Source organism: Ovis aries, chromosome 17 (genome assembly GCF_016772045.2).
Source record: "Ovis aries strain OAR_USU_Benz2616 breed Rambouillet chromosome 17, ARS-UI_Ramb_v3.0, whole genome shotgun sequence".
Lineage (NCBI taxonomy): Eukaryota > Metazoa > Chordata > Mammalia > Artiodactyla > Bovidae > Ovis > Ovis aries.
In genome coordinates, this window is record NC_056070.1 from 43772209 (window position 1) to 43785768 (window position 13560).

Here is a 13560-nt window from a genome sequence, read left to right on the forward strand (position 1 = left end):
TTCTGGGACTGTTCTGGTGCTGGTATCTTCCACGGACTTTAACTTCTGGCAAGCAGGACTGTCATAAACTTAGCATCCTCCTCAGTGACATACATCAGTGACATACATACTCCATAATACACTTCATCGTGGGGTACAAAAGAGTGGCTAACCTCTGAAAAGTGTGTCCTAAAACATAAAGTAAGCTGAAGCTTTTGAAAAATCATGTGTTTTGAAAAATCACAAATTCAAAATATGTTCTTTCAATTCTCATTCTTATTGCCAGATACAGAAGTGCTAACCGTGTTCTTTAGCTGTGGGAAGAGCACACTGATTACTGGTGGCAAAGATATTCAAACGATGCTACCTGACTGGACAGGCAGCACTACCAGATGCTGGTATAGTCTCATCTCAGCTCTTCAAGAAAATAGCATGATCTTGGCAAAAGCAAGACAAAAACCTAAGTAACAAATTTAAGGTCCAAGCAAGAGTATGAAGTTAAATATTCCAAAAGAGTTTAAATCCATTAATTTGGAAAAATCTCACCACAAAGTACTGAGAGCATGTGTGGATGGATGTGTACAGTTAAAATCATCTTTTAAAACATTATGATGAAGGAAGGGTTGATAGAGAGCAAGGAATCTGGCCATGGTCTCAATTCTCAAAACACAGAAGGTGGATTCCACCAACTTTATAGTCAAGAGCACTTGACACTGATTCCAGGCTCTACTCCCACGAGATTCTCAACATTATGGTCTGTACACACTCAAAATGTGAAGCATCGTTACCTACCAGCTAGGGAGACACAGGAACCCATCATTACAGAGGAGCCTAGGATTATTTCCTTCTGTTTTTACAGGTTTACTTGATAGCTAGTCTGCAGAAAGTGGAAATGCATACCAGCAAGGAATCTGATCAAGTCTGTCACAGAATATACCCACTCGGGCCACACAAAGGAATGTAAACTCTGAGGAATGAGTTACTTGACCATAACACAACATGAACAGCCTTCTAAAGATGGCTGATTAATTCAGGGACTCGTGAGGGGAGGCATCTGGGGTTAAATGTTCTGCCCATTCTCCATTCTGTACAGGTATTGGAAGAACGTATTAATTGATCCTGATTAAATCTGCTGATGCCTCTAAATGAAGAATAGCTAGCCTGTCTCATTGAATTAAAATCTGAAAATATCCTGACCCTCTGGAACAATAGGCTAACTAAAGGTAAAGATTATATTTAGCTGCAGTAAGTATTTTTTAAAGTCCCACATTTAGTGGCTAAACGTGCAAACTGAGGAAAAGAAGTATACTTGCAGAGGAGAATGCAAAACGATGCCTAATTAAACAGTGTAGTATGGATGCAAAACATACAGTGGAATAGAGGGCAGATTTGATTTTAGGATGATTTACCATATGGTATTCAGAGGAGATTAATTATGTTAGTCCTTTCCTCTTGCTTCAGCTCTCAGGACCACACTTTCAGAAAAACAGGAATGTATCCAAAAGAGAAATTCCCTAATGATAATAAGATACTCAAACTATGCCCATTAAGGGTGAGTTGAAGAAAATGAACATTACCATAGAGATCTCATGTCCGATTCTTTGTGACCCCATGGACTATACAATCCATGGAATGCTCCAGGCCAGAATACTGTTCCCTTCTCTAGGGGATCTTCCCAACCCAGGTCTCCCACATTGCAGGTGGATTCTTTTGCCATCTGAGCCACCAGGGAAGCCCAGGAATACTGGAGTGGGTAGCCTATCCCTTCTCCAGCAGATCTTCCTGGCCCATGAATTGAACCAGGGTCTTCTGCATTGCAGGCGGATTCTTTACCAACTGAGTTATCAGAGAAGCCATACATGTCTCAAATATTATATATAAAAGCTTTCTGTATAAGTACTCCAAAAGGTAAAAATTTGGATATGAATATCATAAAGGCAAATAGTATTGCTCAATATAAGAAAAGAATTATTATGCTCAGAACAGGTCACATAAAGGAATGCCTTCCACATTCAAGATAAATTTTGATAAGTAGCTTACTAAATCAATCTTAATATTCACCTTGAATTTGGAAATAAGGTCACCTGCTAAGAATGGAAAAACTAAAGATAATTTGGACTGGAAAACTCTGCCACATGTCTCATGGAGAAATTGATAGGAATTATCCAAGAAAGAATAAAATAACTGCCTGGAGCTATTAACCACCCCTGAAGCTGAAGTTGGAGGGAATCAGAAGCTAAGAGGTTTAGCAGCAAGAGAGCAGAGGGATGGAGCACAGCTGACATTTCTTGCCAAAATCATTGCACTGAGTAAAGACAGGAAAACCTGAGAAAATTGGAAATGGCTAAGGAGTAGTCACCAGAGAGGAGGGTATAAGTGGTTTTGAGTAAAGGGGTTTATCAGAAGGACAAGGGGTTGAGGTCAGAAAAAGAATCTGAAATGCTCAGCTTCTTCAGCTGGGCAGAAAGGCCCAGTGAGGTGGACTGCAGTCCTGTGGATCCAATGCTTAGATGTTGAATTAAGTTATAGGCGATTACAGTTGGTCAAAGTATAGAAAACAAATCCTTTGTTAGTGTAGATTCCCCAGGCAAGTGGAATGTTCAGGAAGTCAATAAGCACAGATCATGGGGAGAGGGTAAATGGTGTAAACTTAGAAAGACAAAAGGTAGCTGGACAGTGGTGGATGAGCGGTTACAAGCAGCTCTGAACCAGCAGCAAGCCCCACGGGAAAAAAGCACAGCAGTGTTCTTTCCTGCAGGCTTCTCACAAAACAGATGCTAATCCAGAGACAGTATTCCCAAACCAAATACCCACAGCACCAAGGCATCAAAAAACCTGAATCGATAACTATGAAGAAGAAAAAATTATTATGAAGATAACACAATTAAGCTTATTAGGCACCCACCATGTGCCAGGCATCTTGAATCCAAGGATGAATAGCCTGAGGGTGATTTGAGTTTGGTAGTGATGAAGATATATGAACAGGTATTTTTTTAATTGGAGTATAGTTTATTTGCAAAGCTGTCTCCACTTCAGGTGTATAGCACAGTGATCAGTTACACACACACACACACACACACACACACACACACATAGGTATATTCCTTTTCAGACTCTTTTCCCATTATAATTTATTACAAAACATTGAGTATAATTCCCTGTGCTATACAGTAGGTCCCCATTGTTTACCTACTTTATATATATATATATATATAATATAATATATAATATATTATATTATATATATAGTAGTTTTGTATGTTAATCCTAAACTCTAATTTATCCTTTCCCTTCTCTGCTTTGGTAACCATAAGTTTGTTTTCTGTGTCTGCGGGCCTATTTCTGGTTTGTAAATAAGTTCCTTTGTACCAGTTTTTTAGATTTCATATATAAGTGACATCATATGATAAATGTCTTTCTCTGTCTGGGTTACCTGTCTGAATGGGTATTTTTGATGTAAGGCAGGCAGCATAGCGAAAGGGCAAGCAGAATTACGTCAGACCTGGAAAAAATTCAGAATGAAGAAGCTTTCCCTGGTCTGCCCAGACCCCTTTCCAGGAGTGCTCGCTCCCAAAGCCATTGTCTTCTTTGGGCTTCTTACTAATTCCTACTGTGGTGAGAAGGAGGAGGTGGTGAGTGAATTAACTTGAGTTGCCTTTGATTTTCTGCAAGGGAGGTTTTATTTTAAAAATAATAATAAGATTATTAACAAAGAATTCCAGGAAAGCAACTACAAGCAGTTGATAATCACATTTGTGTGTGGGGGTGGGGGGCAGGGGGGTGGGGTATGCCCACAAGGGTATATGGCCCAGAGTCCCTCCAGTTTTATAACCTATTACTGCTGGTGGTGACTGGCCTAAAACCCCTCACTCCTAGCAAATACTTCTGTTCATACTCTATAAGCCTCAAGGCTATAGGAAGCACAAGCCTATTGGCCTACACTCAGGGGACAGAGAAATAAACTAGGTCAGACACTTCCAAACTGTTTGAGAAAAACAGAAGAAGCATATGTAAGTCAGGAAAGCCAAAAAATTACTCTAGTGTCAAATGAGTCAACTAGTCTATGAGTGGCTAAATTTATTCATCTAAAGACCTAAAATTGCCAAAAAACTCTTCTTGTATCAAGAGGGAGAGACCGAACCAAAACTACTGCCCAGCCACCTAACAAATGCTTACTGAAAACATCTAGATGGCTAGAGATGAAAAACCAGTTAAATTACTGATATTTTAGAAATAAAAATGTTTCCACAAATATGCAAAAAGTAATAAATAGTAACATTTAACAAAAGTTGCTTGGGTAAATATTTATAATTAAGTGGTATAAAAATCAATGACATAAAAGTTTTATTTCCTAGCAAATAAAAGGAAGCTAAGCAACTTCCTGGCAAATCTGACATTCATAATGGAAATAACGATTTGAATTCACTTACTTCTTTACTTATTAATCCAATATTGGATTAAATCCAATTTTAATTAATGCAATTAATTCCAATTAATTAATCCAATTTTAATTCAATCTTGATTAATTTAAAGTTTTTCAAAATAATGTCTTAACATAAGATCATAGTTATAAGAGACATGAGGACCAAGCCTTGTGAAGCCGCATCTCCTTCTATGTTCTCAAGAATGACAAAAAGGTGCCTTGAACATGTTATTTTATACCCAGGTACCTTGTAGCAGACCTTTAAGGTGCTTCTTATATTCATACATTACAAAACATTATACCATGCATAAGTACTTTCCATTATATTTATGTTGGATTTCAATGAGAGAAAAATAAAATTCCTTTTTCCTCTGTCATGTACTGAAAAAAAGATCTTACAGCACAAGAAGCAGCAGAAGGTAGCCACCTATTAATTACAAATTTCTATTAAATAAAGTTAAGCTACTTACATTTCCTAACAGATACACTTTAAAACATACAAGTGGGTCTGTTTTATGTGAGATGCTTAATTACTGTAACAATATTTAATTATTCTAGAATTTTCCTACACAGGCTTTATGCAAAAAGCCTGCTATTTTGACATGAAAAGAATAGTTTATTTAACTCTGTGGTTTTTATTTTTCTATTGGGCCAAAAATCATTTTAAATTATCTGAGAACCCTGGATTATCTCCCTTAAAATGCAGTGACCGAAATGTTTAAGTAAAATTTCTAGACCCCTGGAAGCAATCCACAAACCAAGCTGTGTAATAACTGAACAGAGTGCAGACTACACCAGCAAATGCCTAATGCCTAAATCACCAAATGCCTAATAAAGTTTGCATGGCTTTTTGACAAATTAAGATTTGCTTTGACATTTTAGACATTCATATTTTTGTTATATTGTTGCCATTATTTACTTTTACCACTCTTCATAATATAGTACCGGAAATGACAACTCCTTAAGAAACAAAAACAAAAGCCGTTTTAGGAAAAGCAACAGATTAGTATTACACTATGAACCAAGATATAAAAATTTACATCCATCACTTGAAGACTCCAACGCTTACCCATGTGTCATCAGAGGATCAAAGATGTTCCTCCTAAGAGCAGTTCTAGTGAAGAGGTAAACATTTAATAAAATCACCATCATGCAACAGACTCTGATACGTTATAAATGAAGCTCTAATTTAGAACTATGTTTTATGACCTGTTCTTAAAATTCCGAAGGAGTTCAGTATTTTGGAAACCAGGATGCACTAGTCACAATTAAGCGACACGTTCAACCTTCTGGTTTTCTTCGGAAGATACACACTGTTCACCAAGTGTAAAAGGAAGGCACAATCCTGTGAAGTGAGGGAGCAAAAGAAGACGCAGGGAATCCATAGCCTGAAACCACGTGACCACAGTGCAAAGCAGCCTCCACACAAGTGCCCCCGCGAGGCTGCTCAGCCCATCCAAGACGGGCTCCGGGCACAGAGACGCAGACCCCTGCTCACTGCTCCCCCAAATCACAGTGGGAATCACACACCCCATGCAGCAATTAACACACGCGCGAGCGGGCACCCCGACACAGACACGCGCGCTCACAAACACACGCGAACACACACCCCGACACACATGCACAGACACACACGCGCGCAAGCACATTCACTCCTCGGTAGAGCCCCGGCAGCCTCCGTGGAAGTTTGAGGGCGGCCCCGCTAAGCTATACCGGATTGCCGCCGCCCGCCCCGTAGGAGCGCGAACCGAGCACCGGCGCAGCGCGGCCTCCCTCTGCGGGCTCCGACCCCCCGGCGCCCGGGCCGTGGGAGAGCATCGTCCAGCTCCCCGCGTTCTCACGCCAGGGCCCCTGGAGCGCAGCCGCCAGTTCGGCGCGGCTCGGCGCCCACCCACAGCTGGCCTTCCGCCCTCGGCCGCCGCGGGTCCCTCGGGCCCTGAGCTGCCCCGGGCGCCGTCTTCTTTGCGCCCTCGCTCCTCCCTGGCGTGGGAACCCGGCCGGCCCCAGGGCTGGACAGCTGGGAGCTCAGGAAGTCTTCCCGGAGGGGAGGGGGATAGGCCTGGGCAGGGGGCCGCGGAGAGGGCCGCTCCCCTGGCAGCCCTGACCCGCGCGGGCACACGGCGACCACTTACTCGGCTGCGTCCCAGACCTCGGGGCTGCGTTCTGGGATCGCCGGTAGCTCCCGGGCGCACCTAGCAGATCCGCGCTGCCAACGCAGAAGGCGAGGGGGCGGCAGGGGTGGGGGATGAGGGGGCGGTGGGCGGGAGAGGAGACCCGGCGGCGGCACCTGCGGGTCCCTGCACCGGTTTCCCCACAGCCAGCGCTTACTCGGCTCCTGCTCAACAGGCGCGGCAGGCGCAAAGCGCTGCAGACCCGGTTCCCGCGCTGCGCCCACGCTCAGCCAGCTCCAGCCTGGGTCTCTCCCAGCGTCTCCATCTCTTTCTCTCTCTCTCTCCCCCCGCCCCAAGGATCCCTTACAGCCTCTCCCTGCTGCCTTTGACTTCTTTTTGGAACCCCTCCCCTTCCCTGCAACGAAAGACTGAAAAAGAAAGTAGAGGCTGAAACGCACCATGGTGAGGTCACTCGAGGCCTCTGTCGGCTCGCGGCGCGCCCTCCTCGCAGGAGTCGGTCGGTCGCCTTGGGTTGGGGTGGGAGGGTTCCCCAAGGCGACTCCCTGCTTTTTGCCCGGAGTCTAGCAGCCGGAGTGGAGAAAAACTGCAGTGAAACCAGATCGTGGAAAATCAGCTCGGTACTGAGTCCCACCCACCACGACGACCCGACTAGGGCCGGGGAACTGAGTCCTCCAGCCGCCCAATCGCTTTCCCAGCAGTTCCTGTGTGGTGACAGACACCAGGGGACGGGGACAAACGAGGGGAAAGGAAAAAGAGGGAGGGAACGCAAGGAAAATTTGGCCCACTTAAAAATATATATTTTCTGCTGTGCACTGGGCCGGAAAAACTGTAGTTCTCCGTAGTTAGAAACTCCAGCATTTCTGCTGGAAATTGGTGTCTGCGTGGATGGAAGACTCCAGCATTTCTGCTGGAAATCGATGTCTGCGTGGATGGTTTTCGTGCCCTGGTTCTCAGGTTAACGCCAATCTACTGCTTTGTAAATGCAGTTCTACGGTTGCAGAGTATTTACATCTTTCCAGTAAGGTCCTGATTCTGCTTGGTTTGGTACATTTAGCTCTGTTTGGTGGGTGTGCAGGGTGTGTGTGTGTATGTATTCCAGCACAGAAAAATAAAGTCTTATATAAATGTTTTTAGTCACCTTTCTGACTAAAAAAAACTCATTATGCTGTTTCATTTTGAATTCATAATTAATCATGATTATTATGCGATCTTTCTTCAAACCCAGGAACTCTGAGATAGATTGTTTATGGTTATCTCCAGTTGTTATATTAATATTTCTCCCCAAACTTACCCACCTAGTCCATCCGTTTTAGACGCATCTCCCAACCTTGACAACTATGCTGTTCTCATGGCAAACATCAGTCAACTAAGAAGACATTTAAATTAGAAAAAATGCATTTAACTAAAATTTGTCTTAGTATTGGGGGAAAGTCCAGACTGTAAGTTTGTGTTTTTTGGTTCTGCTGTCTCTGAAACCTTCTATTTCTCTGCTTGCAACACTTGATAATCTCTTGGGTCAAAATAGCTTTTATCCTCAGAGTACTTAGAATTTAAGACCTAGGAGGAAACATAAGAAGTACCCAGTAACACGTAGTTGAAAGGGGAGCTCATGCTATTTTAGGAAAGATAAAGTTAATGATTTGAAAACTCAGGAAGAAGAGAGAGCTTCTGACAGGAGAAATACTTTGCAACAGAACACTATTAGAGATAGGACCTACAGGGTAGGTCATATTCGAGAAAAGATAAACTAAAGAAAGTTTTGTCTTTTGTGTTTTTCAGGCAGAGGCAAACTTGTGAATGAAGGCCTGGAGGTGGGAAGACAGGACCCCGATGTTCAAAAAGAGAACAATGAACACACTGGCCAGAACGGCCATCATTTAAAAAGTCTATAAAAATTAGATGCTGGAGAGGGTGTAAAGAAAAGGGAATCCTCCTACACTGTTGGTGGGAATATAAATTGGTAGAGCCACTTTGAAGAACAAACTCCATATGGAGTTTCCCTAAAAAACTAAAAATAGAACTACTATATGATCCAGCTATTCCATTCCTGGGCATATATCCAAACAAAACTATAATTCAAAAAGATACGTGCACCCCAGTGTTCATTGCAGCACTGTTTACAATAGCCAAGACAGGGAAACAACCTAGATGTTCTAGATGAGTGGATAAAGAAGATGTGGTACATATATACAATAGGATATTACTCACCATAAAAAAGAATGAAATAATGCCATCTGCAGCAACATGGAGGCAACTAGCGATTATCATACTAGGTGAAGTAAGTCAAACAGAGAAAGATAAATACCATATGATAGCACTTATATGTAGAATCTAGAATATGACACAAATGAACTTATCTGTAAAACACAAACAGACTCAAGGACATAGAAAACAGACTTGTGATTGCCAAAGGCGGGGGAGAGGGAAAGGATGGACTAGGAGTTGGGGATTAGCAAGCATATACAAACTATTACATGTATAATGGATAAACAACAAGGTCCAACTCTTTAGCACAGGGAACTATATTCAGTATCCTGTGATAAACCATCATGGAAAATAATATGAAAAAAATATAATATTATATATATATATATATGAAAAAAGTCAAAGTGTTAGTTGCTCAGTTGTGTCCAACATTTTGTGACTCTGTGGACTGTAGCTGGCCAGGCTCCTCTGTCTGAGGAATTCTCTAGACAACACCAAAGTGGATTACCATTCCCTTCTCCAGGGGATCTTCTCCAGGTCTCCCACATTGCAGGCAGATTCTTTACCATCTGAGCCACTATGTACATATAACACTGAATCACTTTGCTGTATAGCAGAAATTAACACAAAATTGTAAACCAACTTCAATTGAAAAAAATTTTTTTAATAAGAAGGAAGTGGTGCCATTTCCAGAGTACACCAAAAAGAAAGAAAGTATAGGCAAATGAGGTGGAAGAATAAGTTGAATCCAAATGGTCTCATTTGTCCACCTCTAGTTGTCATACATTGTAGGGTTGTATAAAACCTGGTTTTCTTGTTGTTTGTTATCTTCTACTGGCGTTACTTTTCTCAACATGCCTTCATCTTGGATTCAGTTCAGTTCAGTTGCTCAGTCGTATCCAACTCTTTGCAACCCCATGGACTGCAGCATGCCAGGCTTCCCTGTCCATCACCAACTCCCGAGCTTGCTCAAACTCCATCGAGTCGGTGATGCCATCCAACCATCTCATCCTCTGTCATACCCTTCTTCTCCTGCCTTCAATCTTTCCCAGAACCAGGGTCTTTTCCAATGAGTCAGTTCTTTGCATCAGGTGGCCAAAGATTGGAGTTTCAGCTTTAGCATCAGTCCTTCCAATGAATATTCAGGACTGATTTCCTTTAGGATTGCCTGGTTTAATCTCCTTGCAGTCCAAGGGACTCTCAAGAGTCTTTTCCAACACCACAGTTCAAAAGCTTCAATTCTTCAGCACTCAGCTTTCTTTATAGTCCAACTCTCACATCCATACATGAATACTGGAAAAACCATAGCTTTGACTAGAAGGACCTTTATTTGCAAAGCAATGCCTCTGTATCTTGGATTATGACTTGCTTAACTCATTCACTCATGCCTTTACCATCTTAAGACACAAACACTTTAGGAAGGACTACATTTACCTCAGTCCTTTCTACCAGGACCTACTCAGCTTCACCAAGGTTAGCTCTCAGCTAGACAGTGTCCTGTGCAGGCAGTTCCTCAGACATTCTAGATTCAGTTCCAGGCCACCAAAATAAAGCAAATATCACTATAAAGAGAGTCACATGAATTTTTTTCCTAATGTATATAAAATATGATGCTGTTAAAGTGCTGCACTCAGTATGCTAGCAAATTTGAAATATTCAGCAGTTGCCACAGGACTGGAAAATGTCAGTGTTCATTCCAATCCCAGAGAAAAACAATGCCAAAGAATGTTCAAATTACTGTACAGTTGCACTCATTTCACATGCCAGCAAGATTATGCTCAAAATCCCTCAAGCTAGGCTTCAGCAGTACATGAACCAAGAACTTCCAAATAAATATAAAAGCTGGATTTAGAAAAGGCAGAGGAACCAGAGATCAAATTACCAATATCTGTTGGATCATAGAAAAAGGAAAATAATTTTTTTTTAAATCTACTTCTGCTTCATTGACTAAGCTAAATCCCTTGACTGTGTAGATAACAATAAACTGTGGAATATTCTTAAAGAGATGGGACTGCCAGACCACCTTCCCTAATAGCTCAGTTGCTAAAGAATCTGCCTGCAATGCAGGAGACTCCAGTTCGATTCCTGGGTTGGGAAGATCAGCTGGAGAAGGGATAGGCTACCCACTCCAGTATTCTGGCTGGGAGAATTCTACGGACTGTATAGTCCCTGGGGTCACAGAGAGTCGGACACAACTGAGTGACTTTCACTTTCACTTTACCTGCCTCCTGATAAAACCTGTATACGGATTAAGAAGCAACAGTTAGAACCAGACACAGAACAACTGGCTGGTTCCAAACTGGGGAAGGAGTATGTCAAGGCTGTATATTATCATCCTGCTTATTTAATTATATGCAAAGTACATATAATGTACTTTGAAAAGTGAAATGCTGGGTTGGATGAATCACAAGCTGGAATCAAGTTTGCCCAGAGAAATTTCAACAACCTCAGATATGCAGATGATACCATTTTAACAGCAGAAAGTGAAGAGGAACTAAAGAGCCTCTTGATGAAGGTGAAAGAGGAGAGTGAAAAAGCTGGCCTAAAACTCAACATTCAAAAAATGAAAATCGTGACATCCAGTTCCATCACTTTATGGCAAATAGATAGGGAAACAATGGAAACAATGACAGACTTTATTTTCTTGGTCTCCAAAATCACTGCAAATGGTGACCACAGCCATGAAAATTAAAAGATGCTTGCTTCTTGGAAGAAAAGCTATGACAAATTTAGACAGTGTATTAAAAAGTAGAGACATCATTTTGCCAACAAATGTTCTTATAGTCAAAGCTATGGTTTTTCCACTAGTCATGTAGGGACGTGAGAGTTGGACCATAAAGAAGGTTGAGCACTGAAGAACTGATGCTTTCAAATTGTGGTGCTGGAGAAGACTCTCGAGAGTCCCTTGGACTGCAAGATCAAACCAGCCAATCCTAAAGGAAGTCAATCCTGAATATTTATAGGAAGCTGAAGCTGAAGCTCCAATACTTTGGCCACCTGATGCAAAGAGCCGACTTACAGGAAAAGATCCTGATGCTGGAAAAGACTGAGGGCAAAAGGAGAAGGGGGCGTCAAAGGATGAGATGGTTGGATGGTATCACTGACTCAGTGAACGTGAATTTGAGCAAACTCAGGGAGATCATGAAGAACAGGGAAGCCTGGCATGCTGCATTTCACGGGGTTACAGAGAGTTGGACACAACTGAGTGACTGAACAACAGTGCATATAAGTGCTAGGTGTACACTACGCAGTAATCTACGAAGTGTGCAATAGCAATGTGTCTAAACACAATGTATCTGCCTTGACTAAAAAAATGCTTTGTCGCTAAAAAATGCCAACCATCAGTCAGTCTTCTGCAAATCTTAGTAGTAAAATCAAAGATCACTAAGGGACTTCCCTGGCAGCCCAGCTGTTAAGACTTCTTCCAGTGCAGGGGGTAGGGGTTCCATCCTTAGCCAGGGAGCTTTGGGACCAAAATCCCACATGCTTTAGGGCCAAAAGACCAAAACATAAATCAGAAGCAATGTTGTAACAAATTCAATAAAGATTTTCAAAATGGTTCACATAAAAAATATCTTTTAAAAAATCACCATAACAAATAAAATAATCAGGAAAATCTTTGAAATCACCAAAATGTGACATAGACATGAAACGAGTAAATACTGTTGGGGAAATGGCTCAGATGGACTTGCCTGATGCAGAGTTGTCACAAACCTTCAAGTTGTAGAAAAAAAGGCAGTAAAGGGAAGTGTAACAAAAGGAAGTCTGCTTGTGGTCCCTATCCTCTTTGTGGCCCTATTCTCTGCGGGTTGTGTGAAAAAGCAAAAGGTACAGGAACCACGGAAGGGTGATGAAAGACATTCTCTAATCTGAATGACTGATATGCCCTGGAAACTTACCAAAAATTCCTTGATGTTAAGGAAGACATCTTTTCAGCCTAAGTGCCCAGAAATGAACATGAATTGCAGTAGGGATTCAGTAAAATGATCCTTAAGTGGATAAATGAACACCTGAATATTTCATCATCTTTGAGATCAGTTCTTTCTTATAGATGATGTGTAGTTTAAAACCTACTTGTTTTCACTTTATTGAGCACAGGAAAGTCATCATGACAACTTCATCAAAATAGTAACAAGGGCAAGTATTCGATTTAAAACAACTTCCCTGTAACTTTGTCTCTCAGGCAGAAAAGATCAAAATTTTCTTCTCAAGGTGCTTTGTTTCCCCTGTTTGCACAATTGGCAACAGCACACAAGCATTCAACTGTGTATTCTTTTCACACTCGCAAATGACAATGACAGAGATGCCGTCTAACTCCTTGCTACTCAGAGTGTGGTCTGTGAATCAGCAGCCACACCATGACCTGTGATCTTGTCAGAAATACAGGCTTCAGGGGCTTCCCTGGTGATCCAGAGGCTAAGGCTCCACTCCGTCAATGAAGGGGCCTAGGTTCAATCCCTGGCCAGGGAACTAGATCCCATATGGCACAGCTAAGACTCAATGCAGCCAAATAAATAAATGAATAAATAAATACTCAAAAATAGACAAAATAAAACTTGGCTCAAACAAACAAACAAACAAAAAGAAATATAGTCCCCAGGCCTCACTCCAAACCTGAATCAGAACTTTTATTGAACAAATCCTAGTTAACTCATATGCATATTACAGTTTTGGAAGCATTGGTCTGCAGTCAGCTCATTAAGTGTGCTCGACCTGGAAATGGGTTTCATGAATCTGTTTAAACCTGGGCATTTTTATAACCAATGTCTTTCCTTTTTATCTGGGACATTTTTCAGTTCAAATTAAGAGACTGAAGAAATT

At 41.7% G+C, this 13560-nt stretch overlaps 1 protein-coding gene across 15 annotated transcripts in view; it reads right to left on the bottom strand.

The window, feature by feature from the left end:
- Nucleotides 1-7156, bottom strand: part of GUCY1A1 (guanylate cyclase 1 soluble subunit alpha 1) — a 70356-nt gene extending 63200 nt beyond the window's left edge. For 5 of the 15 annotated variants that reach the window (XM_060400713.1, XM_027956342.3, XM_042234415.2 and 2 more), the window contains exon 1: nt 6972-7156. The gene's annotated coding sequence lies outside the window, so the exon portion shown is untranslated. Of the gene's footprint in view, nt 1-5471; nt 5757-6534 lie in introns of those variants that run through there. The other 10 variants (XM_042234420.2, XM_027956341.3, XM_060400716.1 and 7 more) reach the window with 5 other exon arrangements.
- Nucleotides 7157-13560: the final 6404 nt, after the last annotated feature.